Source organism: Ambystoma mexicanum, chromosome 9 (assembly GCF_040938575.1).
Source record: "Ambystoma mexicanum isolate Mex_15411 chromosome 9, UKY_AmexF1_1, whole genome shotgun sequence".
Taxonomy (NCBI): domain Eukaryota; kingdom Metazoa; phylum Chordata; class Amphibia; order Caudata; family Ambystomatidae; genus Ambystoma; species Ambystoma mexicanum.
In genome coordinates, this window is record NC_090931.1 from 519,841,501 (window position 1) to 519,856,812 (window position 15,312).

Genomic DNA, 15,312 nt, shown 5'->3' on the forward strand with positions numbered 1-15,312 from the left:
AAAAAAAGAAACAAAAAATATAACATAATAAGAACATAATACAAGGAAATAACAATTCGGCTTTAAAGGCTGTGGAATAGAGCAAACAAACTATAAGTTCATTAATACAGTTTGCATTCAGTTTCAATTTAGTTTTGTTAGGATATCATTCCAGAACTCTTATATAGATCCATCTAGGATTTTGAGATTTACCAAGTTCAACTCTATGGCAGATAAAAGATGAAACAGATCAATGATCAATGCTTGCCTGTAGCCCCACATCCATTGTATCCACAACAATTCTAATTTATTGTTAACTGCTTCATCCACATATTTCCCCAGGTATCTTTGCCTCTCCTTTACAAAGTGAGCACAGTCGAGCACAAGGTGTTTCAGAGTTTCATTTACCTGGGTTTTACAGAATCTGCAACCCTCTTCAGATAGAAAGGCAGTGTGGAGCCAGTTTTTTGTACGATCTAGTGTTGGAAAAAGGTTCAAATTAAAACGCATATATAATATGCGTATCTTTTGACAGGGAACCTGTCTGATATAAGCAAGCAGTGGTTTCTGTTTGTGGCGAAATTTTGCGTATTGCTTATATGCTGTATAGTTCCCAATTTTATCAGCTGTCATTGCCCAGTCATATTGAAATAATTTCATCTTCACAATTTGTGGCCATTTAATTAGGTCACCTGTGTCCATTGCGATCATTTCGAGGCTCTTTTCACACAGTTGCCCAGCAACATAGACAGATTTTGGGGAGCCATGCTTTAGCATTGTTCCAAGATCTTCAGATACGCAATTTGAAACCGGGTCTAACATTTTGGCATGGCTAGCCAATTTTCGCCATAGATGTTTAACGGCTAAGGACGCAAGTCCCAATTCGTGCATGATTATGGCATTTGGTAAAGATGTCGGTAAGTGTAGAACTTGTTTCCATATTTTACTTTGGATTTTATTCAAAACTGACCCAATTTCAAGAGAACATAAGTCTAAACCATAGATAATAATTGCTTCCACCTTAAGCGTGTAAAATTCGATCAATGGAATCAAAGAGAATTGGCAGACCTTCAAGTGTATTCATTTCATCTGTGCAATCAATGGCGAGGATTTAATTGCAATTTCTACCTGCCATTTGGTAATTGAGTCGGAATTGATCAAATTATACCCCAAGTATATCATGCCCAATGCACGAGGAATGATCAACCCTTTGATGTTCCATTGGTAACAAATTATCTTTCTCCTATTTGTAAAGACCAAGATATTCGATTTTTTTTAATTTTACTTCAAATTGTGGTTGTCACAGAATTCAACTAGACATTCCAATTTACTTTGGAGTCCGAATGGGGTTAGGTCAAATAATATTAGGTCATCTGCGAATGTTAACCAATCTAAGCGCAGATCACCCAATTTGACCACAAAGGAATTGCAACTTGGCCATAGGGTACCGATCTCAGTTAAGTACAGATTAAACAGGGTGGCTGCAAGATTGCATCCTTGTTTAACTCCTATGTGTGTGACAATAAGAGGGGTTAAAGATCCAGCTTAATCTATTTTTATCCTGTAATTTGTGTTAGTGTGTAGTAGTACTATCATGGCTATGAGTTGAGGTGGTATCAATAGCACTTGCATTCTTTGCCATAGTATTTGTCTTATTACTGAGTCAAAAGAGCCATATAAATCGGGCCATGGTCTTTCTGCCTAGTGAGCTTTAGTAGGTGTGCAAACATAGTGGCATTTAAGTGCGTGCCCATTCCTTTCCGAAAACCCTGTTTGAAAACGAGAAAGAATCTTCTGCTTGGCGATGAAATCATTTAGGTCTCTTAGGATTAGGGCAGCAAAGATCTTCGCTGAAACGTCTATAAGAGCTATAGGTCTAAAATTACAAGGATCATTCAGAGGACCTTTTTTATGTATTGGTATTACAATAGCTGATAGCCATGATGCCGGTACAGTTTTAGATTGAAATACACATTCTAGACGCCTTAATATGATTGCTGTCCACAACTTCGGATCGTCTTTTAAGACGCACAGAGTGATGCCGTCCGGCCCGGCAGCCTTTGAGGCTTTCAATTTCCCTATTATCTGTTCGATGTCATCTATACCCCCATGGACATTGTGGTGGCAGATCTGTCGGGTTACTAAAGTTTGAAGAGCCCTACATTTCTGGGGAAAAGCATATTTGTTCTGATATAGTTCTATCCAAACTTCCCCACTCATGGCCGAACATAAAGTCGGCATTCCTTTCAATAAAGGATCTTTCAGCGTCACCCAGACTTCTCTAGTGTATTTATCAATAAGATTATGGATCATTTTTTGGTTGGATTTAACGTATTTGTCAAACTTTAGTTGTTTAAGATCGTTTTTATATCTTATCAGAATTGCCTTTTTTTCACTAGCATAAGAGGTTCTAATATTAGAATGTTTAAGCAAATTACGTATTTCAATGTTTTTCTGTTTTTTTCTTAGCGCAATTGCAGCATTTTAAGTACCCCTATGGTTGATCTGTTTCTCAGTTATTTTTTGAACTGCCAGCGCTTCAATATGCCTACGTATCATGGTGTCATTCTCCATTTCACAGAGCTTAGATTCATTTATAGACATCATTAGAACATTTAATTTAACAATGTCCCTATTAACCAAATAGTTTAAGTGCCTATATAAGCTTGCATTCCATTTAATGGATAATGCTTTCCAATCTATTTCCAATAAGGACAAAGCAGGTATAGAATTATATACTGGAAGATTAAATTCAAGACGACACTCCAAAATGCCGTGATCACTTAGGTGGGAATGTATGATATTACACACGGATGCTGTATTAGCTAGGGGTCCAGAGATCACAATGTAGTCAATGGTTGAGGTTTAAAGACCAAGTATACAATGGCTCTTTTTCAGCAAATGGTATTAATTGCATATCACATTGTTCAAAGTAATTTATCCATAATTGTCCCCTTTCATATGAGGACATGGCATATAGATAGTTTGATATTTCTGGCCCCACAATACTTGTACTAAGATTAGAATTGATGTCATCACCTATAATGATTTGCATGTTTGGAGAGTCTGTAACAGCGTCCATCATTACAGGATTTAGTTTGTCAATTATGCTATCTACAGACGTTACAGTCGGGTTCCAGTAGGGTAAAATGAGTAGCATATGTGAATGCATTTGAGTACTTGATGTAACTTCAATAGCAAGTATATCTGTGGATGTAAACACTTGGCGTACCTTAGCGCAATATATGTGTTTCACAAATATAGCAAGTCCACCAGATGGACGCCCACATAAACCTCTCACAGCATGGGCACAGAAAGCTGTATAGCCTTCTAAATAAATGTTCTGGAGTGCCATGGTTTCTTGTACTATAATTATTGCAGGTACAATACTATGTTGGAGGTTCTCAAACCATACCTTTAAGTTCTTAAACCCACAACAATTCCATGAATTTATCACCAGTACATTATTTTATAGATTTTCTTTACCTGGCAACTCACCGATTAATGTTTTCATTAGAGGTTCAAGCCATGCAAGGCTTGTCATAATTTGAGCCACCGATTCTGATTGGACTCTAATTTTTTCATGCATACTTGCAAACTGATTCTCTCGTACATCTGCGCTAGGCTCACTTTGGGATGGTGGGGCCTGATATTCAACAAAGCATGTAGCATCTTCCATCGAGTAGTACATAGATAAACCATAACCAAGCATTTGAAAATCTTTTTCATGTTTCCATATTAGATAGGCAATTATTATAGTTTGATATTTGCAAAGCATCCGACAATTGGGCACATAGGGAAGTCTAATCCAGTCAACATCATTAGACAGCAAGTTACGCAAAGCTGGTATTTGATGGAACACTTTCATTAATGAGGCACGGTTTAAGTTGGGTTCATCAACTTTTGTTGGATCCACCGTCCAACCCATCACCAATTTCATTTCGGGTGACACTTCTTTGCGATTTGGGATTCTACCAACTCCCTGTCCGTCCGGTGTTGGAGTATCGTGGATAAAGTGCTCCTTTTTACGAACATCTAAGCAAACAGGAGTCACCTGTATATTAGCAACCCCAAGCACCTGTGGGGGCACCTTTTCTTTGTCATCATTTCGCACTTGGCTGTGCTCACTGCCATTCCATTCATTAATCAGCGAGTCAGTGCCATCAATATTAATCACAGGGCCTTGAGAGTGTTGAGTTAGGGATGTTATTTTCTTATCCATTTTTTCAAAGAACCGTTGTAACTGTGTTTGTATAAGAAGGGGGGGTCGTTATTACGCCACCCTCTTTAAGTTGTTCCACAGTGTCTTCACCGCCCCCCTGTTCTTGTTTCTTATTCGACCCCCTCAACAACATTGATGATGAGTTTGCAAGGGTCTGACTTTCTATGTTTAGTTGAGTTAGATCAATAATCGTTTCATCCTTTACTTTCATGTCATTTTTTTATGTCTTTTCTGCCATAGACATTTTTTTTTTTATTATTATTGTTTGTTGTGTTAAGCCCCAATTGTGTACTGGCATTTTGTGCACCTATGTTAGCCTGCCTTTTCAACGCTCTCGCATGGAGTTTTTTTTTCTTTTCGTGACATGAAAAAGGTAGACTGTTTTTCATTACAGTCTTCTGCCAGAGCTTCAATGGGAGAATGTCCTTTCATGTTGAGACCTACATTTAGGTTAATCAACTCCGTAAGGGCCGTGGGACTATCAGGGGTGATTTTCAATACAGGAGACTTTGGTTCCTCATACTCTGCCTGTTCTCCACCCATAACCTCAACAGGCACTAGATTTGCAGGCAACAATATATTTTCTAGCACCAAGATTCTCTCATGTTGAAGTTTAGCAATTTCTGCGTATGAGGGGAGCTGGTTCATTTTGTGTTCATTATCGCTCATTCCTATGTTTATTTCTGTACTGTCAGAATTCCCCCAGGAGATAGTTTGCGTGGATTGTGACTTTACCGGAGGCATAGTTTCAGCATTTACTGCTCCTACTGACTCCGCAAACTTATTGTCATGCCTTGATTTGCCACTAAGAACTTGATCTGCCCAGAAGGTGTGGCATTTTTCTGGTGCCATCATGAAACCCTCTATTCTACTCAATCTAGAATTCATTTCTGAAGTTGCTGAACTCAGGGCACCAACTGCCCCATGTGTATATTCGTGCCCTTTTTTCCAGCAAGTTCAGAATCCTTGCTAGGACAGGGAAGTTCTGTAACTCTTGTTGATTAAGATCCACTAAGGTATCTTCAAGAGGGAAGAGTGGCAATGATGAATTTGGTTGGCGTGGTATCTCGGAGATCCGTTTAGGTAAGAATGGGTCAGAAACTAGGACAGGTGAGCGCGGGTAAATTATATCAGTTGGATTACACCGCAGCTCATGTGCAGGTGAGCTAGCATTTTGTTTTGTCTCTTTTGTCTCCCAGCCTATATCATTCTTTCTCGTTTCTTTTAGTTGGTTCAGATTTGCCGCAATAGCTGCATGAAAGTGTACTTGTTCCCTAAATCCATGTGAGCTTGCTGCCGGGATCGATGGACCATTTGATAGGCGCGTTCTGCTGTGTAATTCAGCAAGAACCACTGGAGCAACCAGTGAGGTGTGAGCAGTAGGTATGCTGTATCCATCGCTTACCGCACCCAGTAGCGAGCTATCAGTAATGGGTATATTGCATATAGGATTCGATGGGTAGGTGAGACAATCATTACTCTCCATATGAATTTGGGCTAAAGTATCTGTTTTGTTTTTATTTAGTACAGTTTTTGGATTCTCCAGCTCAAGCAAAGTTGTATTTAGAATAGGTGTACATGGAGGTGCTGAAGCAAGTTCAATTTCGCTAGAGATCTTGCGGGCACATCTCCCTTTTTTTTGGTCTGATTGATGGTTTCCTGAGATATCTCTTCCTCTGACATGTTCCCCTCACTTAACATAGATGGGGACCAGTTTAAACACCTTTTCCCGTTTCGCAATTTTTTGACCAAGCTATAGGTCCTGCGGCCACAACTACCTCGATCTTCAAAGTGAGCACCAACCAGTTACTCACAAGATAATGCCCGTGATACTCTAGATGGCCCGAGCCTCCCCCCGCCCAGCCGAACAATCAAGCCGCAATAAAGTTATATCTGCCCTCCCATCCAGTGGTCAAGAGCGCACACTTGGGAACACTTAATGCATATAATTGCCAAGGGAGTACTAAGGCCAACACCCGCTTTAAATACCGTACTATCCTCTGGCAACAAATGAAGCGATAACTCTGCAACTCCGCACCCCGCGCCGCGCACCGTGAACAGTAAACAGTACTTGGAGTACTTGGTGGGTGCGCACGTGGGTGCGCACGTGGGTGCGCTGTTGCGTGTGTATTTATCCTTATCAGAGCGGGACGTGCGCGCCAGGGGGACGGAGTCAACGTCGTTAGGAACCTTTAAACAAAATTAGAGAAGAGTCTTTCAGAAGGCAGCTGAAATATTTTACAGGCACAACACTGTACAAGCACAACACTGACTACTGGTTGTGTGCAGCATGCGCAACGTGCACAACTCGTCTAATGTGCACAACGTGCACAAACAGTCACAAACAGTCAACTTCTTTTGTTTCTGTCCTTCAGGCAGTACGGTGTTGCTGCTAAGGACGTCCTCCCTGTGGACAGACACCAGCACGGCAGTGTACACGCTGCAACAGAATGTTCCCAGCTCCAAAAAATAAACGTTCCAGGGACACAGCAGTCCAAATCCTTACGAGGTCAAACCGCTGGCACAGTAAACAGTACTTGGGGTACTTGGTGGGTGCTGTTTTATGAACATGGGTTGAAAAAGAGCTATTCGGCACAGCGGTCCTCTCAGTCGCAGAACCACTTGCTGAGGTTGCATGTTCCACCGAAGACTATGTTCATCTCGATGAGTGCATCGAAATGGCAGCAGTGGGCATTGAATGTTTGTGTTTAGTCGTATGCTTATGTTTTGCCAGCGCTGCAATTGTGTGCGCCGAGCTTGTCCCATGAGGATGTTCTGTATGTTTGGTGTTATCGCCTAGTAAAGCCTCCATAGCTGAGCGTGATGCCTGTCGTTGGAGCTGGGGACCAGCTCTTTGGAATGTTCAGATTTCCCATCGGAAGTCTCCTCTGTGTCTCTAACGAAATAGGGACTGTCCTGCTCTGACTCGACCTCCCAGCATTTTCAACCATCAATCCTTAAGCCTGTTCTGTTTGAAGAGCATACAACCTGACATTTACTATCGCGGTGGTCTCTTGGAAGACAATATTTACACAAGTTGTGTGCATCTTTATAGGGAAATTTTCTGTTGCAACAGGGACAAAATTTAAATGTAGTATTCTCCATTATTAACGCTGGTGGACAGTATGACTGTAGCTATTAAGGGAAAAATATATGGAGACATTCTCCTCTAAATGTAAAATCAGCAGTGTTTTCCCCCACTGTCTCTACTGGATAATCCTATGCCTGAAGAGTCGGGGGCTGTCAAGCCGAACCTCTTAGAGCCATGTGCGATGATGTTTTGCATCAGTGGATACGCACCTGTGAGCGGTGTCGGCGAGGAAAGCATACGCAACAATATTAAAAAGTTTACTGAAATATGTTCGATCACAAGCAACAAAACTATTTCGGCAAACTCTGCGAAGTGTGACCAACACATTGGCAGAAACATTTAATTTGATGACTTTGACGTATTTAGGATCATGGGTACAGTACACGTCACACTAGGGATAGTATTAAAGAAACTTTCTGTCAACAGCCCTTTCAGAAATTGAAAATAATCATGTAATACTACGCACCAACCACTAAATGTCACCTATGCAAAGCATGTAACTCTAAGCAGATCCACAAGCCTCAAATATATCGCTGCCCTTGGATAACATTTTCCAAACAAAACGAGTGTCATGTCCCGCCCCCGCGCTGCTGACCCCCACCCCCCCAAACACCCCTCCCGAGACTGGAAAAGAAAATGTGTCACACAGACAAAAGTTTAAAAAGGGGTAATGAGGTTGGGCCAAGGAGGGAAAAAAGCAGCTGAGGGGAGTGGGGGGACCGTGGAAAGGGATGAGTGGCTGTGATGGCAGGGAAGCATTTTTGTATTCATTAGTGTTTTCGCATTATCGGGAAAATACTGCGGGCATGGGTAGTTCATTGCTGCTCGATCTGTAGTTCATTGCCATTTTCGGGGAATATCGGGAGAATTCTACGGGAATCAGAAGAGAAAAAAAAGAAATGTCATATCTGGTGGGCCCAAACGAACTTATTGATGCAACATGTACAGCTGAAGGCCATGGCTAGTGGGTCCCAAAGAACCATATTGCTGCAACATGTGCAGCAGCCATGGCCGAAGGCCATGGCTAGTGGGCCCTAAAGAAACCTATTGGTACAACATATACAGTGAATACAGCCGAAGGCCATGGCTATTGGAGCTTGAAAAAAATATGGTATAATAAACACTTGAAATTCACTGAAAAAACATGAGTTAAGGGTCAGTTAAGGTGATCAGATTTAACCAACAAAACCCTTGAAATTCAGCATATGTGGGAAGTGATCATCTTAACTATACAAGCATAACCATAACTAGTGCCATTGCCATGCACCAAGACTAACAACCAGGAGATCACAAGTGACATCATTGATGACCCATGAAATAAAATTGGAATAGAAACCCGACATAGAAGGCCATAGTGCAAGGTTGGCGCAGATCAAACAGATAGGCATAATACTTACTCATTACTAGGAACACGAGGGTGAACAGTTGCAATCAGTTTGTGCATCAGCACCATCATCATTCCCAACACCGTGTAGGGCAGGTTGCCTTGAAGTCTTGCTCCTGAGTCTCGCATAGTGATGGAGGTTATTTTTCAGGTATGTAGGCTAAGCAGCCTGAGTTTTCTCTGAAGCAAGTTTTCTCCACCAAAGCGGGCATTACTTCACTTTGAAGGCAGGTACACCAAGTTGAAATGTGTTCCATGCTAAGAGGATCAGGATCTTGAGAACGATCGTCACTGCTTCCACTCGATTCATCATGTTTTTGCTGGCTTTCTCTCTCATGCATTTCTTCATCCGTGTACTGCGGCTCACATAGGAACGCTTGAATACCGGCCATAATGTTTGAGGACAGAATTTGGAGGAAAAAAAGTGGGTGAAAAAGGAATGTTTCATTTTATTTTTAATAAATGAATGCATTGATGTTTTTGGTATTAATAAGAAAAGTAAGAGAAGACACAGACATGGTCTCAAAACCCACAGTGCAAAGACAACAGCAATAAGCCAACAGATGGAAAGTAATGATTTTAATCAGGAAACAACCTACTGATCTAAGAATACTATTTATATCTGCTTTAACAAAGGCACTTGTCAATTATTTAATAATTATTGACAGGCAAAGCACTTGAAGAGAAAAGTAATTAAAACTAGTATAAGTAAATGTTGTGTGTGTGCGTCATAGTTGGTAGCTGAACAGAGCAAAAGGCAGTCATGGAGGCTCGGAATGACATAAAAGGCAGGAGAAATGCCAATGCTGTCTCAACAGAAAGTTTGTTCATATATATATATATATATAGAGCAAAGAGGCGTCTTGCGATTTCCAAGGAGACATATAAATAGATTGCACACAAGGACTTTTGAACGAGACGTGCACTGGCGTGGTGACGAGGGGCGTAAGCTTAGAGTTTGCATTGATGTCAGTTACAGAGGCATATGTTATGATTAAATGCCACCAGAGAACTTTAACTAGGTCGATCGATCAACGGATTAGATTATCAAAAGATGGCGGTTTCCGAGCCGTGTGTTTCACATATCTAAATGTCTGAAAATCGAAGGTAAAATGCATTGTAAAAAAAAAAAAAAAATGGGAGTGTTCAATATTTGCTAAAAAAAAAAATGCCATATCCATTGGGCGAATAAAATTCCTGAGAGAACTTCTCGTTTAAAATGTATTTTTCCCACCTACAAGTTGTTTTCAAATAATGTGTGTCTGGCTTTCTAGATGCTTTCTATTGTATCCTCTACAGCATGGGTCTGCAACCTGTGTCTCTCCAGATGTTTTAGAATATGACTTGCTTACTGTTGACTATGTTGGCTGATGGGAGTTGTAGTCTAAAACATGTGGCGAGCTAAAGGTTGCAGACCCCTGCTCTACAGTTACAAGGCTTGACCTATTGGCATTGTCAATGTTTATCATTTATTTCAGAATAGCAGTTTGCAACAGTAATGGCACTATAATATAGTTCACCAAGAGGCTCATTCTTTTAAGCCGAGAATCCACACTCCCCAACACACAATACCAGCCTTCCACACTGACTGGACAGACTTCACAACGGGCAACCACTGCTCCCTCTGCATTAATAGCTACCATGCAGCTTCATCACCGTTAGTTCCCATCCAGACAGCAACCCTATACTAAAGAGCATCCTCACTCCGCTCACCACCATACACTCACAAAACTAATCACCTAACCCCCTATCACACAGCTGGCAACACCCTGCACCTTTTGTTTTCAAGCAAAAATCATGTCTCTGTGGAAATGGAATCTGGGTGTTGTGAACAGACCACTTTGCAATCCCATTCACACTCACTCTACCACACAGGATGCACCTACCTGCCACACATCCCACTCCCCCCCCATACAGACAAGTCAAACACATTACAGACAAAGGCCCTCATTACGACCCAGGCGTTGGACCATGGTGCTAATTGCACCATGCACCATGGTCCATGCCGGTAACTTACCGACTCCGCCATGGCGGAATGGGGAATTACCACCCCATTCCGAGGTTGGCGGGGCGGTAATTCCCCATGCCGCCATGGCCCTTCCCCATTCCCATTCCCATTTTTGCCCTATAGGGCTCAATGGGACTGGGGAAGGCGCTCATTACGGCACCGTAAATTACGGTGCCGTAATTAGCTCCTAGGTCGCTTTGCGGGTTGGTTTTTTAACGCCTGCCAAAAGCAGGCGTTAAAGTGCCACCCGCAAAGGGACCTCGTAATCATGCGTTAAGGGTTTAACGACGCCGCCACCTTTTACGGCGCCGTTAACCCCTTAACGCCTGGGTTGTAATGAGGGCCAAAGCCTTAGCATCACACATACCAACCCCTCATCCCCAAATACACATCCATCTATTCTCAACAATAACACCACCATCAACATACAAGCACTTGACAAAATTGACCGCTCAAAACACAAAAACATTGCAGTCACCACCATCAACTATGATTCAGCATTTGACTCCTCTCTATCAAGCAGGAAGCTAGGTGCCTAGAAAGAAGCTGGCAAAAGAACCCATACCCCGCCATCCGGACGCAAAACGTTACCAAAACAAATATAAAATAGCCATGCACAATGCCAAAGCAATACATAACCTCCAAGAGCTTCAAACCACCACCTGTCTCAAACTATGCAACATTCTCAAATCCTTCTCCAACCCACCTTCCACACCACCATCCACTACAGTATGCAACTCTTTCCCCGCCCCCTACCATGCTCACCCACCCCCAATCATAGCAACACATGGGACACCTTTCACCCCATCGATACACACTCATTACACTTTCTGCCAAAACAAAACCTGCACACTTCCTAGATGATGCATTCTCACCTCAAGACGCATCCAAATACATCACCACCCTTGCTCCACATCATCAACTCCAGCCATGACACTATTCATATATAGTGTCATGACACATGACACTATTCCCTCTGCGCTCAAAACTGGATGAATTTCACTGCATCCCATGAACCCCAGGCTCCCCGGAAATGACCGCCCCAACACTTTCCTTTCATCAATACCGCCCCAGAATCATGGAACATTTTGTCACAACCCAACTGCAACACCACATCATCACAAACAACCTACCCATCCCCCTTCCAATCTGTTTTTCGAACTGGATATAGGATTGAGAAAGCTACATTTCACATCCTCTATGACCTTCACAACATCACTGACAAAGCACTACTTGTACTCCACAATCTCTCTGCAGCCTTCGACACGATCAACCACACAATTTTACTCGACATCCTAGCCCACAGTATGAAACTTCCTTCTTTACTGATATGACACACTTTGTCTCCAGGTCCCCTTTTAAATCCAACCCCACCCCGGTCAAGTACGGCGTACAGCCAGGCTCCGCCCTAGCTCCACTCATCGTCCACCTATATGTTGAATCTCGTGGACAGACCCTTAAGAAACACAACCAATGCCACCAATCTGCAGACAAGACACACAAATATACAAAATATAGTTCCAAATCTCACTCCCCCCAACTCCTCAGCTTCAAATAGAGTCTCTCCACTATCACCACTCACTTCCTCAACCCTTCCAAAATACCATCTCATCGGCCCCCCTAGAAACAAACCCAAACGCACCCCCTGGAGTAAAGAACTTGCCAAGGATAATCCAGATATCCCTCTCCACACCAGTCAAATCTCTTGGCTTCACCATCACCCCTGCTTCACACATTACCATAGCTGCTGTCACCAAAACATGCAACCTACAAGTACACCTCTGTTGAAAAATCAGACACATCCTTCCTCCTGTTGACTTCTGCACTGCAGTTCAAGTGCTGGTTCTCTCCCTGCAGGACTACGGCATTGCTTTCTTCATTGGCTCCCCATCAGCAACCTTGCCCAGCTGCAAGCCAGACAAAATACAGCAGCCAGATTCATCCTTCACTTACCCAAATTTCACACATCAGCTCAGCTCTCGCCCAGCTCCACTGGATAACTATACCCCAGAGAATTGCCTTCAAGGGACTCAGCCTTGTTTTTAAAGCCTTCCATCCTAAAACCCCATCTTACCTTCATGGCAAACTCAAACCCATTACCCACACAAACACCAGACAAGCATGCCAGCATCTCCTACACCTTTCACTCTGTAAACTAACATGCACAATAAACCAGCATTTACTCAATGGGCACTGTGAGAAACCGGACAGTGTTCTCCCACCTACCCCCATGGGATATCTTCATTCAGGTGGTTAGGGAAGGGACATCGCTTTTGGATCCCGACCCTGGGGGTGGACAAGCGAGGGAGGATCCCCTTAGTGGAGGGTCACGAGGGATTGGGAGGAGAATACCAAAGGGAGAGACATGGTACTTTTCCTTTCCCAATTATACACCAACCAACTCTCCCTCAGTCTTAATGGGGTATTTCCAATCACACCCCATCTCCCCCTCCCCATTTCCACTAAGTACTGGGACGAAGAAGGGGTGACCAGGAACAAGGAGGATTACCTATAGAAACAACATAGGAATACAAAGTGAGACCTACCATGTAACACTGTTGAATTGTCCCACTAAGAGTGAGACATGGTGAGGCACTTCACTCCAATTGTGCACATCTGAATCCAATGAACTCTCACCTGCATTATAAAAAGGGTGGTTCTGCCAGAAGCATTGAGCGAGCTGGCGATGCTGAGTGGACAGGAGGAGCCAAGGAGCAGGACGCTGCAGGAAGAGAAGCCTGGAGGATCCGGAGAACGGGGTGCCAAGACGCTGGCCCAGTGTTCGTGAGGTGCTGCTGCGTGGCTAGGGAGCCGGAGCGAGGCAGCCTGTATCCTGCCGGTGGTGTTCAGGGAAGTGCTTGTTCTCTTGGGACATGTGCTGGTCCCAAGGATGTCTGAGGGGCAGGTGTTGAGACCATGACCTCGACCCAAACCCATTTGGAGCAGCTCGCCGGCGCTGCGCTACTGTTGGTGAGTTTCATGAGACAGAGAGAAACTCAGTATCGTACGGGTAGCTGGAGGGGGAGCATTGTTGAAAAAAAGAGTCCCGGTTAGCGAAAGCAGGACGAAAGCAAGCAAAAGCTGGGAAAGCGGTGAAAGAAAGCAAAGCGAAGCAAGATAAAGGTAAAAACGAAGCACGCGAAAGCTGGAAAGCGGTGAAAGAAAGTAAAAAGGAATGACAGAAAAGGTGCGCTAGAGGGACGGAAGTAACGAAAGACCGCAAAATGCGCTGGCGGTGCAGAAACAACCAAGAGTGGGTGCGAGAGAGAACCGAAATAAGGAGAGGAGTGCAAACGACCCGAAACCGAGAGAGACAGCAAAGAGCCAGTGAGAAGGAAAACAGACAGTCAAGAGAGGGTGCAAGCAACCAGAAAGTGAGAAAGAGTGTGCAAGCGAACCAAAAGAAACATTGAGAGTGTTTTGAGGCACGTTAAAGAGCAAATGAAGGTGCAAGAGAGCACAGTGAAAAGTAAGAAGTGTGCAAGAGGCACAGAAAGGTGGAAAGAAGGTGAAATGTGCACAACAGAAAAAGGTGTGCAGGAAGCACATTAAAGAGGAAAAGGACAGAGTGAAAGAGGCACAGAAGAGGAAAAGGTGCCAGAGAATAAGCAGAGTGGTTATAGATCAGAGTGGTCACACCTGGGAGGAGCAAAGAATCTGGCGCTCTCGAAAGTCTTTGATCCTACCCCCATGAAAGAACTGTACAGTGAAATGTACATCACAAGAGGAACTTTTTCTTTAAGACCAGAGGGGCCTAGGCTTGGGGAAGGGAACCCTAAGAGGCCTAACAAGACCTTTGTTTTTGTTGTTTGAAACTGGAAGGATCGACGCTTGGGGAAGGGAACCCCAAGAGATCCAGAGACACTGTGAACTCTATTGACTTACGGCAAGAGCCCTGCGTGGACGTTTCCAAGGGCAACCAGAGTTGAACTATTTTGGACTGGCAGAACACATTTTGTCTAAGAGTGAGGGCAAGCATAGGTTTAGACATAGACAAACTTTGGTTTTGCACTTACAGACATAGACGGCCCTTAGAAGCATCAGTTGAGGGAACCATCCCTTTACAGTTAGGGCCAGATAGGCATTCGATCAACCCAACAAAGCTTATAAACAAATGTTTTCGAACTGTTATTTTTGAGTCTGTGTCCCTCTTGATGCCATGCCTGTCTCACAGCACCCAGATCCTGGAACACACTACCTCCTCACATCCACACTGCACCCTCCAACACCATATTCAGAAAGAGCCTGAAAACATACCTGTTTCCCCACACATAACCATGTCCCTCCACCTCCTCTGCTACCACTTGTCTATCCTAGTCTTTCTATCCTATCCTGAATTCAGTTTCAATTACCACCTTTTCAACCTTTGAACCTTCCAAGGCACTCCAAGACCCTCTGGGCAGGACCAGCGCTGAACAAAATGTCCAATACAATAATTTAAAAAAGCGCACTGCTGAACCAGATGTGTGGAACTCCCACACCAAGACTTTCATGATTCCCCACATACAGTGGTGAAAGACACAGGGACCTAGGTGCCTTTCACTGCTGAATGCATTGAGTCTAAAATGAAGCTGGCAGAGATCAGCAATGACAATTGCCACAAAAAATATTTTTCTAAGGATTCCTAC

The 15,312-nt window shown here is 43.4% G+C and overlaps 1 protein-coding gene across 2 annotated transcripts in view; it reads right to left on the reverse strand.

Annotated features, from left to right (window-relative positions):
* Positions 1–15,312, reverse strand: part of USP32 (ubiquitin specific peptidase 32) — a 3,569,419-nt gene that overhangs the window by 1,279,782 nt on the left and 2,274,325 nt on the right. The window lies entirely within an intron of this gene.